Raw genomic sequence first — 15,000 nt, 5'->3', positions numbered from 1 at the left:
ATGCAGCACTCAAAATTATTGTTTCATTGCACGACGTTTGCTTTGTTTCTGACTGCGACGAAATGCAGCGTTCATTTGACTTTGTACATAGTACAGACGAAGTACGACGTTTGCGAAGTACGGCACTCAAAATCGTGATTTTCATGTACGACGTTTATTTGCACGTCCTGCCGACTGCGACGGAGTACAGCGTTCAATTGACTTTGTACATAGTACAGACGAAGTACGACGTTTGCGAAGTACGGCACTCAAAATCGTGATTTTCATGTACGACGTTTATTTGCACGTCCTGCCGACTGCGACGGAGTACAGCGTTCAATTGACTTTGTACATAGTACAGACGAAGTACGACGTTTGCGAAGTACGGCACTCAAAATCGTGATTTTCTTGTACGACGTTTATTTGCACGCGCTGTCGACTGCGACGAGGTTTAGCGTTCACTTGACTTTGTACATAGTATAGACGAAGTACGACGTTTGCGAAGTACGGCACTCAAAATGGTGATTTTCTTGTACGACGTCTATTTGCACGTGCTGCCGACTGCGACGGAGTACAGCGTTCAATTGACTTTGTGCATAGTACAGACGAAGTACGACGTTTGCGAAGTACGGCACTCAAAATCATGATTTTCTTGTAAGACGTTTATTTGCAGTTGCTTCCGACTGCGACGAAGTACAGCGTTCAATTGACTTTGTACATAGTACAGACGAAGTACGACGTTTGCGAAGTACGGCACTCAAAATCATGATTTTCTTGTAAGACGTTTATTTGCAGTTGCTTCCGACTGCGACGAAGTACAGCGTTCAATTGACTTTGTACATAGTACAGACGAAGTACGACGTTTGCGAAGTACGGCACTCAAAATCATGATTTTCTTGTAAGACGTATATTTGCAGTTGCTTCCGACTGCGACGAAGTACAGCGTTCAATTGACTTTGTACATAGTACAGACGAAGTACGACGTTTGCGAAGTACGGCACTCAAAATCATGATTTTCTTGTACGACGTTTATTTGCACTTGCTGTCGACTGCGACGAAGTTTAGCGTTCATTTGACTTTGTACATAGTACAGACGAAGTACGACGTTAGCGAAGTACGGCACTCAAAATCGTGATTTTCTTGTACGACGTTTATTTGCACGCGCTGTCGACTGCGACGAGGTTTAGCGTTCACTTGACTTTGTACATAGTATAGACGAAGTACGACGTTTGCAAAGTACGGCACTCAAAATCGTGATTTTCTTGTACGACGTTTATTCGCACGTGCTGCCGACTGCGACGAAATGCAGCGTTCATAGTACAAACGAAGTACGACGTTCACAAAGTGATGAAGTAAAACGTAAACAATAAATAATATAATAATTTTATTTGTGTTGTATATAATGAAAAAACAGCAAATTTTTTTGCAAATTACGTATCTGTAAATAAATGTAAACATTTAGCAACTAATCAAAATTGTTTTTTTTGCCTAGATATTAAAGTAAAACATAAAAATACATTAAATTTATAAAATGCAACCCGCAGCACACTAGATGTGCATTAATATTGCATAACCTTTACGAAGTACGACGTCCAAAAATATTAATTTTTTTTTATATTGAGGTTAAAAGTGAGAAAACATAAATTAATAATAATGCAACCTGCAATACACTTAATATGTACTGATCTTGCATAACCTTCACGAAGTACTACGTTTAAATATAAATTAATATTATTGTGACCCGCAATACACTAAATTTGTATCAATATTGCATAACCTACACGAAGTACGACGTTCAAGAATATTAAAGAATTTTATTTGTGTTGTATATAATAAAAAAACAGCAAATTTTTTTGCAAATTACGTATCTGTAAATAAATGTAAACATTCAGCAACTAATCAAAAGTGTTTTTTTGCCTAGACATTAAAGTAAATCATAAGAATACATTAAATTTATAAAATGCAACCCGCAGCACAACAGATGTGCATCAATATTGCATAACTGTTACGAAGTACGACGTCCAAAAATATTAAATTTTTTTTTATATGAAGGTAAAAAGTGAGAAAACATAAATTAATAATAATGCAACCTGCAATACACTTAATGTGTACTGATGTTGCATAACCTTCACGAAGTACTACGTTCAAATATAAATTAATATTATTGCGACCCGCAATACACTAAATTTGTATCAATATTGCATAACTTACACGAAGTACGACGTTTAAAAATATTAAATGTTTTATTTGTAGTTTGCATATAATAAAAAAAAAAACAAATTTTTATGTAAATTACGTATCTATAAATAAACGTACACATTTAACAATTAAATAAACATAGTATTTTGGCCTAGATATTAAATTAAAACATAAAAATGCATAATATTTATTAAAATGCAACTTGCAATACAGCAAATGTGTATTAATATTGCATAACCTTTACGAAGTACGACGTTCACGAAGTACGTCGTTTACGAAGTGCGACGTTTACGAAGTACGTCGTTTACGAAGTGCGACGTTCACGAAGTACGTCGTTTACGAAGTGCGACGTTCACGAAGTACGTCGTTTACGAAGTGCGACGTTCGCGAAGTACGACGTCTACACATTAGGGCACTCAAAATTATTGTTACGTTGTACGACATTCAGACGTTCCAACTGCGACTAACTACAGCATTCATTTGACTTTGCACATACGACGAACGAAGTACGACGTTTACGAAGTACGGCGCTTAAAATAATTTTGTTTTTATTAATTAATTATTTTTTTTAAAACAAACGTTTTTATAATTAAATTTTATAATGGTTTAAATATAAAATATGACTTTTTAATATTATCAATATTTAAAATATTTTCTCCCTTTTGTGTGTATGCCTTATAGTTATAGAGCTGTGCGCTTCGGTAGACGTCGCCTGTGGAGCTATGTCAGTGGAGCGGTGCGCACATCCAATACCGAGCGGCTGCCTCGATCGGTGTCGCGCTGGTATACATATGGTAGTGGTGTGTGTCGATGCGTTGAGTGAGGCGATATGAACGGTGTAACGGTTTAGTCGAAGTTTATCATAAATGACGACGACAAAACGACCGATTATGTATACGTTCTGCATTTGCTTCCAATTTATCGACGTTTATCGCACATTTCCGCTATCGAATTCGAATAGGGCTTTGCTTGCGAGATTGCTTTATTTTGTGATTTTGTGGCTCGCCCAGTTCCCCACAGCGAGATTGCGGATGCGGCAAAACGTATTCTCTTACGTTGGCGGTCCTTATGCAATCAAACTTTGTTGAACTAACAAATGTTTGTGATTTAAACAAACAAAAATAATAAATGCGTCAACTCTCTAATATCCGAGCGAGAATATTTATATAATATTCGTAACGTTTATGGATTCGAAAGAATTTCATAAATTCACGTCGCATTCAATCTTGCGAAGAGTGAAGAGAATGTTTGAACTTTTAAATCGGCAAAGGTAAAAAATAATATTATAAATATTATTATTATGCCTTTATTGACCGATATATGTGTTGTGGTGTTTAACGACTACGACGACGATGATGACGATACATTTATCTCTATATCGTACGAAGAAAAGAAGAAACAGCGTGGCGTTACTTTCTTATATGTTAGATTGTTTCGCACAAACGCGCATATTCTTCATCTTTATAAACGATGATGATGAGTATTTTATTCTCTCGTCTGTCTCAAAAAACACAAAAACACAGTTCCCTGGTTGATCCTGCCAGTAGTCATATGCTTGTCTCAAAGATTAAGCCATGCATGTCTCAGTACAAGCCAAATTAAGGTGAAACCGCGAAAGGCTCATTAAATCAGTTATGGTTCCTTAGATCGTACCCACATTTACTTGGATAACTGTGGTAATTCTAGAGCTAATACATGCAAACAGAGCTCCGACCGGAGACGGAAGGAGCGCTTTTATTAGATCAAAACCAATCGGTGGCGGTTTCGCCGTCATCGTACAACTTGGTGAATCTGAATAACTTTACGCTGATCGCACGGTCTCGCACCGGCGACGCATCTTTCAAATGTCTGCCTTATCAACTGTCGATGGTAGGTTCTGCGCCTACCATGGTTGTAACGGGTAACGGGGAATCAGGGTTCGATTCCGGAGAGGGAGCCTGAGAAACGGCTACCACATCCAAGGAAGGCAGCAGGCGCGCAAATTACCCACTCCCGGCACGGGGAGGTAGTGACGAAAAATAACGATACGGGACTCATCCGAGGCCCCGTAATCGGAATGAGTACACTCTAAACCCTTTAACGAGGATCAATTGGAGGGCAAGTCTGGTGCCAGCAGCCGCGGTAATTCCAGCTCCAATAGCGTATATTAAAGTTGTTGCGGTTAAAAAGCTCGTAGTCGAATTTGTGTCCCGCGCCGCCGGTTCATCGTTCGCGGTGTTAACTGGCGTTTCGCGGGACGTCCTGCCGGTGGGCTTAGCTCGAGAGGGCGGCCCAACTCAATCCCGCCGCGGTGCTCTTCATTGAGTGTCGAGGTGGGCCGGCACGTTTACTTTGAACAAATTAGAGTGCTTAAAGCAGGCTAAAACTTCGCCTGAATACTGTGTGCATGGAATAATGGAATAGGACCTCGGTTCTATTTTGTTGGTTTTCGGAACCCCGAGGTAATGATTAATAGGAACGGATGGGGGCATTCGTATTGCGACGTTAGAGGTGAAATTCTTGGATCGTCGCAAGACGGACAGAAGCGAAAGCATTTGCCAAAAACGCTTTCATTGATCAAGAACGAAAGTTAGAGGTTCGAAGGCGATCAGATACCGCCCTAGTTCTAACCATAAACGATGCCAGCTAGCGATCCGCCGACGTTCCTCCGATGACTCGGCGGGCAGCTTCCGGGAAACCAAAGCTTTTGGGTTCCGGGGGAAGTATGGTTGCAAAGCTGAAACTTAAAGGAATTGACGGAAGGGCACCACCAGGAGTGGAGCCTGCGGCTTAATTTGACTCAACACGGGAAACCTCACCAGGCCCGGACACCGGAAGGATTGACAGATTGCTCTCGCCTAGCACATAGCTCTCGCCTAGCACATAGCTCTCGCCTAGCACATAGCTCTCGCCTAGCACATAGCGCTCGCCTTGCACCATTCACTGCTTAATAACTACTGCATATAATAAAGTCACGATTGCTCATGTGGTAAAATAGTCTTGACACAATCATTTTGTTTAAAGGTATGCAACCAACATTACACAAAACGCGCGCTAAAGTTGCCTAAAACCACGAAGTACTACGTATACTTTAATTGTAACGCAACTGGTTTCACAGTAAACGTGTATGAAAATTGCCTATATTCAAGAAGTACTACATTTGTTTAAATATTGTATTACTGTTACGAAGTACGACGTTTAAATATTATGAATTATTTTAAGTTGTATATAAAATCATAGCTATTTTTGTAAATTAATAATGCAACCCGCAATACACCAAATGTGTATTAATATTGCCTAACTTGTACGAAGTACAACGTTCATTTAAGTGCATTAAGTATGGTGCTCTGTGTGATGAAATACGACGTTCATGTGACCATAAAGTAACAAACGAAGTACGGCGCTCACAAATGCAGCACTCAAAATTATTGTTTCATTGCACGACGTTTGCTTTGTTTCTGACTGCGACGAAATGCAGCGTTCATTTGACTTTGTACATAGTACAGACGAAGTACGACGTTTGCGAAGTACGGCACTCAAAATCGTGATTTTCATGTACGACGTTTATTTGCACGTCCTGCCGACTGCGACGGAGTACAGCGTTCAATTGACTTTGTACATAGTACAGACGAAGTACGACGTTTGCGAAGTACGGCACTCAAAATCGTGATTTTCATGTACGACGTTTATTTGCACGTCCTGCCGACTGCGACGGAGTACAGCGTTCAATTGACTTTGTACATAGTACAGACGAAGTACGACGTTTGCGAAGTACGGCACTCAAAATCGTGATTTTCTTGTACGACGTTTATTTGCACGCGCTGTCGACTGCGACGAGGTTTAGCGTTCACTTGACTTTGTACATAGTATAGACGAAGTACGACGTTTGCGAAGTACGGCACTCAAAATGGTGATTTTCTTGTACGACGTCTATTTGCACGTGCTGCCGACTGCGACGGAGTACAGCGTTCAATTGACTTTGTGCATAGTACAGACGAAGTACGACGTTTGCGAAGTACGGCACTCAAAATCATGATTTTCTTGTAAGACGTTTATTTGCAGTTGCTTCCGACTGCGACGAAGTACAGCGTTCAATTGACTTTGTACATAGTACAGACGAAGTACGACGTTTGCGAAGTACGGCACTCAAAATCATGATTTTCTTGTAAGACGTTTATTTGCAGTTGCTTCCGACTGCGACGAAGTACAGCGTTCAATTGACTTTGTACATAGTACAGACGAAGTACGACGTTTGCGAAGTACGGCACTCAAAATCATGATTTTCTTGTAAGACGTATATTTGCAGTTGCTTCCGACTGCGACGAAGTACAGCGTTCAATTGACTTTGTACATAGTACAGACGAAGTACGACGTTTGCGAAGTACGGCACTCAAAATCATGATTTTCTTGTACGACGTTTATTTGCACTTGCTGTCGACTGCGACGAAGTTTAGCGTTCATTTGACTTTGTACATAGTACAGACGAAGTACGACGTTAGCGAAGTACGGCACTCAAAATCGTGATTTTCTTGTACGACGTTTATTTGCACGCGCTGTCGACTGCGACGAGGTTTAGCGTTCACTTGACTTTGTACATAGTATAGACGAAGTACGACGTTTGCAAAGTACGGCACTCAAAATCGTGATTTTCTTGTACGACGTTTATTCGCACGTGCTGCCGACTGCGACGAAATGCAGCGTTCATAGTACAAACGAAGTACGACGTTCACAAAGTGATGAAGTAAAACGTAAACAATAAATAATATAATAATTTTATTTGTGTTGTATATAATGAAAAAACAGCAAATTTTTTTGCAAATTACGTATCTGTAAATAAATGTAAACATTTAGCAACTAATCAAAATTGTTTTTTTTGCCTAGATATTAAAGTAAAACATAAAAATACATTAAATTTATAAAATGCAACCCGCAGCACACTAGATGTGCATTAATATTGCATAACCTTTACGAAGTACGACGTCCAAAAATATTAATTTTTTTTTATATTGAGGTTAAAAGTGAGAAAACATAAATTAATAATAATGCAACCTGCAATACACTTAATATGTACTGATCTTGCATAACCTTCACGAAGTACTACGTTTAAATATAAATTAATATTATTGTGACCCGCAATACACTAAATTTGTATCAATATTGCATAACCTACACGAAGTACGACGTTCAAGAATATTAAAGAATTTTATTTGTGTTGTATATAATAAAAAAACAGCAAATTTTTTTGCAAATTACGTATCTGTAAATAAATGTAAACATTCAGCAACTAATCAAAAGTGTTTTTTTGCCTAGACATTAAAGTAAATCATAAGAATACATTAAATTTATAAAATGCAACCCGCAGCACAACAGATGTGCATCAATATTGCATAACTGTTACGAAGTACGACGTCCAAAAATATTAAATTTTTTTTTATATGAAGGTAAAAAGTGAGAAAACATAAATTAATAATAATGCAACCTGCAATACACTTAATGTGTACTGATGTTGCATAACCTTCACGAAGTACTACGTTCAAATATAAATTAATATTATTGCGACCCGCAATACACTAAATTTGTATCAATATTGCATAACTTACACGAAGTACGACGTTTAAAAATATTAAATGTTTTATTTGTAGTTTGCATATAATAAAAAAAAAAACAAATTTTTATGTAAATTACGTATCTATAAATAAACGTACACATTTAACAATTAAATAAACATAGTATTTTGGCCTAGATATTAAATTAAAACATAAAAATGCATAATATTTATTAAAATGCAACTTGCAATACAGCAAATGTGTATTAATATTGCATAACCTTTACGAAGTACGACGTTCACGAAGTACGTCGTTTACGAAGTGCGACGTTTACGAAGTACGTCGTTTACGAAGTGCGACGTTCACGAAGTACGTCGTTTACGAAGTGCGACGTTCACGAAGTACGTCGTTTACGAAGTGCGACGTTCGCGAAGTACGACGTCTACACATTAGGGCACTCAAAATTATTGTTACGTTGTACGACATTCAGACGTTCCAACTGCGACTAACTACAGCATTCATTTGACTTTGCACATACGACGAACGAAGTACGACGTTTACGAAGTACGGCGCTTAAAATAATTTTGTTTTTATTAATTAATTATTTTTTTTAAAACAAACGTTTTTATAATTAAATTTTATAATGGTTTAAATATAAAATATGACTTTTTAATATTATCAATATTTAAAATATTTTCTCCCTTTTGTGTGTATGCCTTATAGTTATAGAGCTGTGCGCTTCGGTAGACGTCGCCTGTGGAGCTATGTCAGTGGAGCGGTGCGCACATCCAATACCGAGCGGCTGCCTCGATCGGTGTCGCGCTGGTATACATATGGTAGTGGTGTGTGTCGATGCGTTGAGTGAGGCGATATGAACGGTGTAACGGTTTAGTCGAAGTTTATCATAAATGACGACGACAAAACGACCGATTATGTATACGTTCTGCATTTGCTTCCAATTTATCGACGTTTATCGCACATTTCCGCTATCGAATTCGAATAGGGCTTTGCTTGCGAGATTGCTTTATTTTGTGATTTTGTGGCTCGCCCAGTTCCCCACAGCGAGATTGCGGATGCGGCAAAACGTATTCTCTTACGTTGGCGGTCCTTATGCAATCAAACTTTGTTGAACTAACAAATGTTTGTGATTTAAACAAACAAAAATAATAAATGCGTCAACTCTCTAATATCCGAGCGAGAATATTTATATAATATTCGTAACGTTTATGGATTCGAAAGAATTTCATAAATTCACGTCGCATTCAATCTTGCGAAGAGTGAAGAGAATGTTTGAACTTTTAAATCGGCAAAGGTAAAAAATAATATTATAAATATTATTATTATGCCTTTATTGACCGATATATGTGTTGTGGTGTTTAACGACTACGACGACGATGATGACGATACATTTATCTCTATATCGTACGAAGAAAAGAAGAAACAGCGTGGCGTTACTTTCTTATATGTTAGATTGTTTCGCACAAACGCGCATATTCTTCATCTTTATAAACGATGATGATGAGTATTTTATTCTCTCGTCTGTCTCAAAAAACACAAAAACACAGTTCCCTGGTTGATCCTGCCAGTAGTCATATGCTTGTCTCAAAGATTAAGCCATGCATGTCTCAGTACAAGCCAAATTAAGGTGAAACCGCGAAAGGCTCATTAAATCAGTTATGGTTCCTTAGATCGTACCCACATTTACTTGGATAACTGTGGTAATTCTAGAGCTAATACATGCAAACAGAGCTCCGACCGGAGACGGAAGGAGCGCTTTTATTAGATCAAAACCAATCGGTGGCGGTTTCGCCGTCATCGTACAACTTGGTGAATCTGAATAACTTTACGCTGATCGCACGGTCTCGCACCGGCGACGCATCTTTCAAATGTCTGCCTTATCAACTGTCGATGGTAGGTTCTGCGCCTACCATGGTTGTAACGGGTAACGGGGAATCAGGGTTCGATTCCGGAGAGGGAGCCTGAGAAACGGCTACCACATCCAAGGAAGGCAGCAGGCGCGCAAATTACCCACTCCCGGCACGGGGAGGTAGTGACGAAAAATAACGATACGGGACTCATCCGAGGCCCCGTAATCGGAATGAGTACACTCTAAACCCTTTAACGAGGATCAATTGGAGGGCAAGTCTGGTGCCAGCAGCCGCGGTAATTCCAGCTCCAATAGCGTATATTAAAGTTGTTGCGGTTAAAAAGCTCGTAGTCGAATTTGTGTCCCGCGCCGCCGGTTCATCGTTCGCGGTGTTAACTGGCGTTTCGCGGGACGTCCTGCCGGTGGGCTTAGCTCGAGAGGGCGGCCCAACTCAATCCCGCCGCGGTGCTCTTCATTGAGTGTCGAGGTGGGCCGGCACGTTTACTTTGAACAAATTAGAGTGCTTAAAGCAGGCTAAAACTTCGCCTGAATACTGTGTGCATGGAATAATGGAATAGGACCTCGGTTCTATTTTGTTGGTTTTCGGAACCCCGAGGTAATGATTAATAGGAACGGATGGGGGCATTCGTATTGCGACGTTAGAGGTGAAATTCTTGGATCGTCGCAAGACGGACAGAAGCGAAAGCATTTGCCAAAAACGCTTTCATTGATCAAGAACGAAAGTTAGAGGTTCGAAGGCGATCAGATACCGCCCTAGTTCTAACCATAAACGATGCCAGCTAGCGATCCGCCGACGTTCCTCCGATGACTCGGCGGGCAGCTTCCGGGAAACCAAAGCTTTTGGGTTCCGGGGGAAGTATGGTTGCAAAGCTGAAACTTAAAGGAATTGACGGAAGGGCACCACCAGGAGTGGAGCCTGCGGCTTAATTTGACTCAACACGGGAAACCTCACCAGGCCCGGACACCGGAAGGATTGACAGATTGAGAGCTCTTTCTTGATTCGGTGGGTGGTGGTGCATGGCCGTTCTTAGTTGGTGGAGCGATTTGTCTGGTTAATTCCGATAACGAACGAGACTCTAGCCTGCTAAATAGGCGTATTTCGACATCCCAAATGCCGGCTGGAGCCGGGTTCGCCCGGTCTCTATGTGCGGTTTTTACTGTCGGCGTACAAACAATTCTTCTTAGAGGGACAGGCGGCTTCTAGCCGCACGAGATTGAGCAATAACAGGTCTGTGATGCCCTTAGATGTTCTGGGCCGCACGCGCGCTACACTGAAGGAATCAGCGTGTCCTCCCTGACCGAGCGGTCCGGGTAACCCGCTGAACCTCCTTCGTGCTAGGGATTGGGGCTTGCAATTGTTCCCCATGAACGAGGAATTCCCAGTAAGCGCGAGTCATAAGCTCGCGTTGATTACGTCCCTGCCCTTTGTACACACCGCCCGTCGCTACTACCGATTGAATGATTTAGTGAGGTCTTCGGACCGGTGCGCGGTGGCGTTTCGACGTTGCCGATGTTGCTGGGAAGATGACCAAACTTGATCATTTAGAGGAAGTAAAAGTCGTAACAAGGTTTCCGTAGGTGAACCTGCGGAAGGATCATTAACGTGTAAATGTTGTTGTTTAGTTGTCACACATACACACACATTTTGTCTGTGCTGATCAACAAAAAACACACATACATACACTATTCGTATGATGATCAATTCTCATACAAAATTCTTTATTATGCGTCGAACGGAAAAGCAACAACGGGTCGTCTTGCATTAAGCGGATCTGTTGTTACGTTTTTCGATTTATTTTATAAATCGATTGTAAACGTGCCGTAAACGACGTTTTCAAAGAATTTTTTCGAACATTAACACGAATCAATATTGTCGAAAGATGGTTAGTGTGTGCTAACGTTTTATTATTGCTTTCGCAGTGCCGTCTTAGCGTATTTCCATCATCGTATTCGCTTCGAAAAAAAGTACTAATACACAGTGGTGGTGTATAATTAATGTGCAAGAGATGTTGTTGTTGTTGTTGTAGTATTTGTATATGGTTGGAGTTATTTATAATAACAAACAAGAATGAATGAATGAATAATAATGGTGTCTGCCAATACGATCGTACTTTATGTACACGACTAAAACTTTATACATACAAACCATAATAATAAATAAACTCGAAACAACCAACAACAAAAATAATACGCTACTGTACATACAAATACACATTTATACATACCATCATTTTACTTAACCGATGGTGAGTGATGTTTGAAAAATAAAACGCTTAGGCTTACGGTTTTGTAAGCCAGTCTTTGCGTATTTTCTTCATCGTATCGCTTCGGAAAAAAGAAAATAAAGATGGTGTATAATTAATGTGTAAAAAGAGATGTTGTAGTTGTAATTTAATTTGTAAATGGTTGGAGTTTATTAATAAATAAAAGGGGCTGTCTATTCGTCTGTACTTTATGTACAAGACTAAAACCTTTATACATACAAACCATAATAATAAATAAACTCGAAACAACCAACAACCAAAATTATTACGCTACTGTACATACAAATACACATTTATACATACCATCATTTTACTTTACCGATGGTGAGTGATGTTTGAAAAATAAACGCTTAGGCTTACGGTTTTGTAAGCCAGTCTTTGCGTATTTTCTTCATCGTATTCGCTTCGGAAAAAAGAAAATAAAGATGGTGTATAATTAATGTGTAAAAGAGATGTTGTAGTTGTAATTTAATTTGTAAATGGTTGGAGTTTATTAATAAATAAAAGGGGCTGTCTATTCGTCTGAATGTACAAGACTACAAAAACGTTTTATAACAATAAAAAGCTCGAAACAACCAATAACAAAATATACTACTACTATACTACTATACATACAAACGCACATTTATAAATACATAAAATCAATTTACTTTATCGATAGTGAGTGATGTTTGGAAAAAAAACGCTTAGGCTTACGGTTTTCGGGTACCTGGGTTCCGCATGCGTCGAAGTAATAATTTACTTTAACGACGCGACGAACCGTAGGAATCTAAATAAAAAAGTTTATTAACTTTTTTAGATTCTGTGGGTTTTAAATGATATACGCCCGACTGACGAAGGAACGTTTTGCACTGCCTGTGCTTTTCTTTTGATTCGTTTTTATGTCGACGGACGTTCTTAGAATGCCCACCAAACGACGTATCACACAAAACACCCTACAATTGTATTGTTTGGTAAATATTGTTGTGATTAAGTTTGTAGCTGTGGCGTTTGTTTGAAGAAAACGTCTGGTTTTTCGACATATTTTCTATTTAATAAATATACATAATGCTTATCGCAAAAGGAGCAGAGTTTTATAGACAAAGTTGATAGAGAAAAAAAACCTAATAGATATATATACGTATTTATAAAACGTTAATATCATCGGGTTATTCTTTATGTAAACTTAAACTATAACTGCATACTCTTTTCGATAAGTAGAAACAAATGCCACTTTAATTAAATAAAATATTATAAAATATAACGCCGAACGTTTCTTTCGATTGGTCCGTTTCTCACATATACATCACAATTGTAATAACCTTAAGTAGTTATTTTTGTTGTTGTGTGATGATGAAACGATTTCGATGTGGAACGGTGCGTTATGTAATAATATTTTAAATTTGTTTGAAAAGATTACCCTGAACGGTGGATCACTTGGCTCGTGGGTCGATGAAGAACGCAGCTAATTGCGCGTCAACTTGTGAACTGCAGGACACATGAACATCGACATTTCGAACGCACATTGCGGTCCTCGGATATACTGTTCCCGGACCACTCCTGGCTGAGGGTCGTGTCAATTTCAAAGACTGCTCGGTTTTTGTCTTAAACACAGCGCACAATGTTGTGTAGACAATTACGTCGGAGCGTGTTGGGTGCAAATATGACGCGTTACTATAATTGTTAATTGATTGTCGGTTGTCATAATAAAATATTATGCAACGTAGACAACAATAAAAACAATATAAAAAATAACGCGGCATCCTAAAACGCAATAGCGGCTGACATTCTTATTAGTTTGTTGGTACAAGTTGGTTTAGACGTAGCACGTCCGATATTAAAAAGCAGCCACAACGCTTAAATTTCGAACGAAGCGATCGTCGTGTCCGAGACGTTAAAGTTGTTTATATGCATATTTTATGCACTATAATTAACAACAACAACATTCTCGCAACGACGTCAGATCGATGTTTGAAATTGTTTGGAGGCAGCCATATAAACGGAATACGTGTAATTATCGTCTGACAAAATAAAGGCAAATTTATATTTGCGACCTCAGAGCAGGTGAGACTACCCGCTGAATTTAAGCATATTATTAAGCGGAGGAAAAGAAACTAACTAGGATTTCCTTAGTAGCGGCGAGCGAACAGGAAAAAGCCCAGCACTGAATCCCGCGGCCGAAACCGGACGCCGGGAAATGTGGTGTTAGGGAGGATCCGTCATCCCGAGATTGTGCGACGCGTCCAAGTCCATCTTGAACGGGGCCACAGCCCATAGAGGGTGCCAGGCCCGTAGTGACCGTTGCCGATAACGGGAGGATCTCTCCTCAGAGTCGGGTTGCTTGAGAGTGCAGCCCTAAGTGGGTGGTAAACTCCATCTAAGGCTAAATATGACCACGAGACCGATAGCGAACAAGTACCGTGAGGGAAAGTTGAAAAGAACTTTGAAGAGAGAGTTCAATAGTACGTGAAACCGTTCAGGGGTAAACCTGAGAAACCCGAAAGGTCGAAAGGGGAGATTCAGCGTGACTCGATAGCGGCGCTAAATGATCGTGCGACGAACGGCGTACGCGTCGTTCGCGCCTTTTGTTTATGCGAACCGAAGTCGAACGCGTGCACTTCTCCCCCAGTAGGACGTCGCGATCCTTTGGGTGTCGATCTAAGGCCCGCGGTGGAGCCCGTTCGAACGGTTCGCCGTTTCGGACGAACCCGCGGTGTTTCCCGGTCGACTCGCTCGAAGGTATGCATATGGCGCCGGGCCGCTACACAGTTAGCGTCCGACCATTGGCAAGCGCGTTCGTTTATGACGGTAATCGCACCTGGTGTCGGTTCTGTCTACGAATGGCTGTTCGCCAATGAGTTCTCGGACAGACTCGGTTGAAACGCCGATCTGCGACGCTATAGCTTTGGGTACTTTCAGGACCCGTCTTGAAACACGGACCAAGGAGTCTAGCATGTGCGCGAGTCATTGGGACATGACTAAACCTAAAGGCGCAATGAAAGTGAAAGTTCGTCTTGCACGGACTAAGGGAAGATGGGCGGCCGTTACGGCTGTCGCCCCGCACTCCCGGGGCGTCTCATTCTCATTGCGAGAAGAGGCGCACCAAGAGCGTACACGCTGGGACCCGAAAGATGGTGAACTATGCCTGGTCAGGACGAAGTCAGGG

The 15,000-nt window shown here is 40.3% G+C and overlaps 3 non-coding genes across 3 annotated transcripts in view; all 3 read left to right on the top strand.

The window, feature by feature from the left end:
* Positions 1–9,269: 9,269 nt before the first annotated feature.
* On the top strand, positions 9,270–11,192 carry LOC135267632 (small subunit ribosomal RNA). Its single transcript, XR_010336028.1, has one exon. It is a non-coding gene; the product is annotated as a small subunit ribosomal RNA (ribosomal RNA).
* A 2,059-nt stretch (positions 11,193–13,251) lies between these two features.
* LOC135267628 (5.8S ribosomal RNA) lies at positions 13,252–13,408 on the top strand. The gene has a single exon (XR_010336024.1). It is a non-coding gene; the product is annotated as a 5.8S ribosomal RNA (ribosomal RNA).
* Positions 13,409–13,884: 476 nt separating this feature from the next.
* LOC135267629 (large subunit ribosomal RNA) overlaps positions 13,885–15,000 on the top strand; it is a 4,038-nt gene continuing 2,922 nt past the window's right edge. Inside the window, exon 1 of the ribosomal RNA XR_010336025.1 lies at positions 13,885–15,000. This exon is cut by the window's right edge and continues 2,922 nt beyond it. This is a non-coding gene — a ribosomal RNA (large subunit ribosomal RNA).

The sequence above is a fragment of the Tribolium castaneum genome, unplaced genomic scaffold (assembly GCF_031307605.1).
Source record: "Tribolium castaneum strain GA2 unplaced genomic scaffold, icTriCast1.1 ptg000065l, whole genome shotgun sequence".
Taxonomy (NCBI): Eukaryota; Metazoa; Arthropoda; class Insecta; order Coleoptera; family Tenebrionidae; genus Tribolium; species Tribolium castaneum.
The sequence above is the reverse complement of the archived record's forward strand: the minus strand, read 5'-3'. Positions and strand labels throughout refer to the sequence as shown.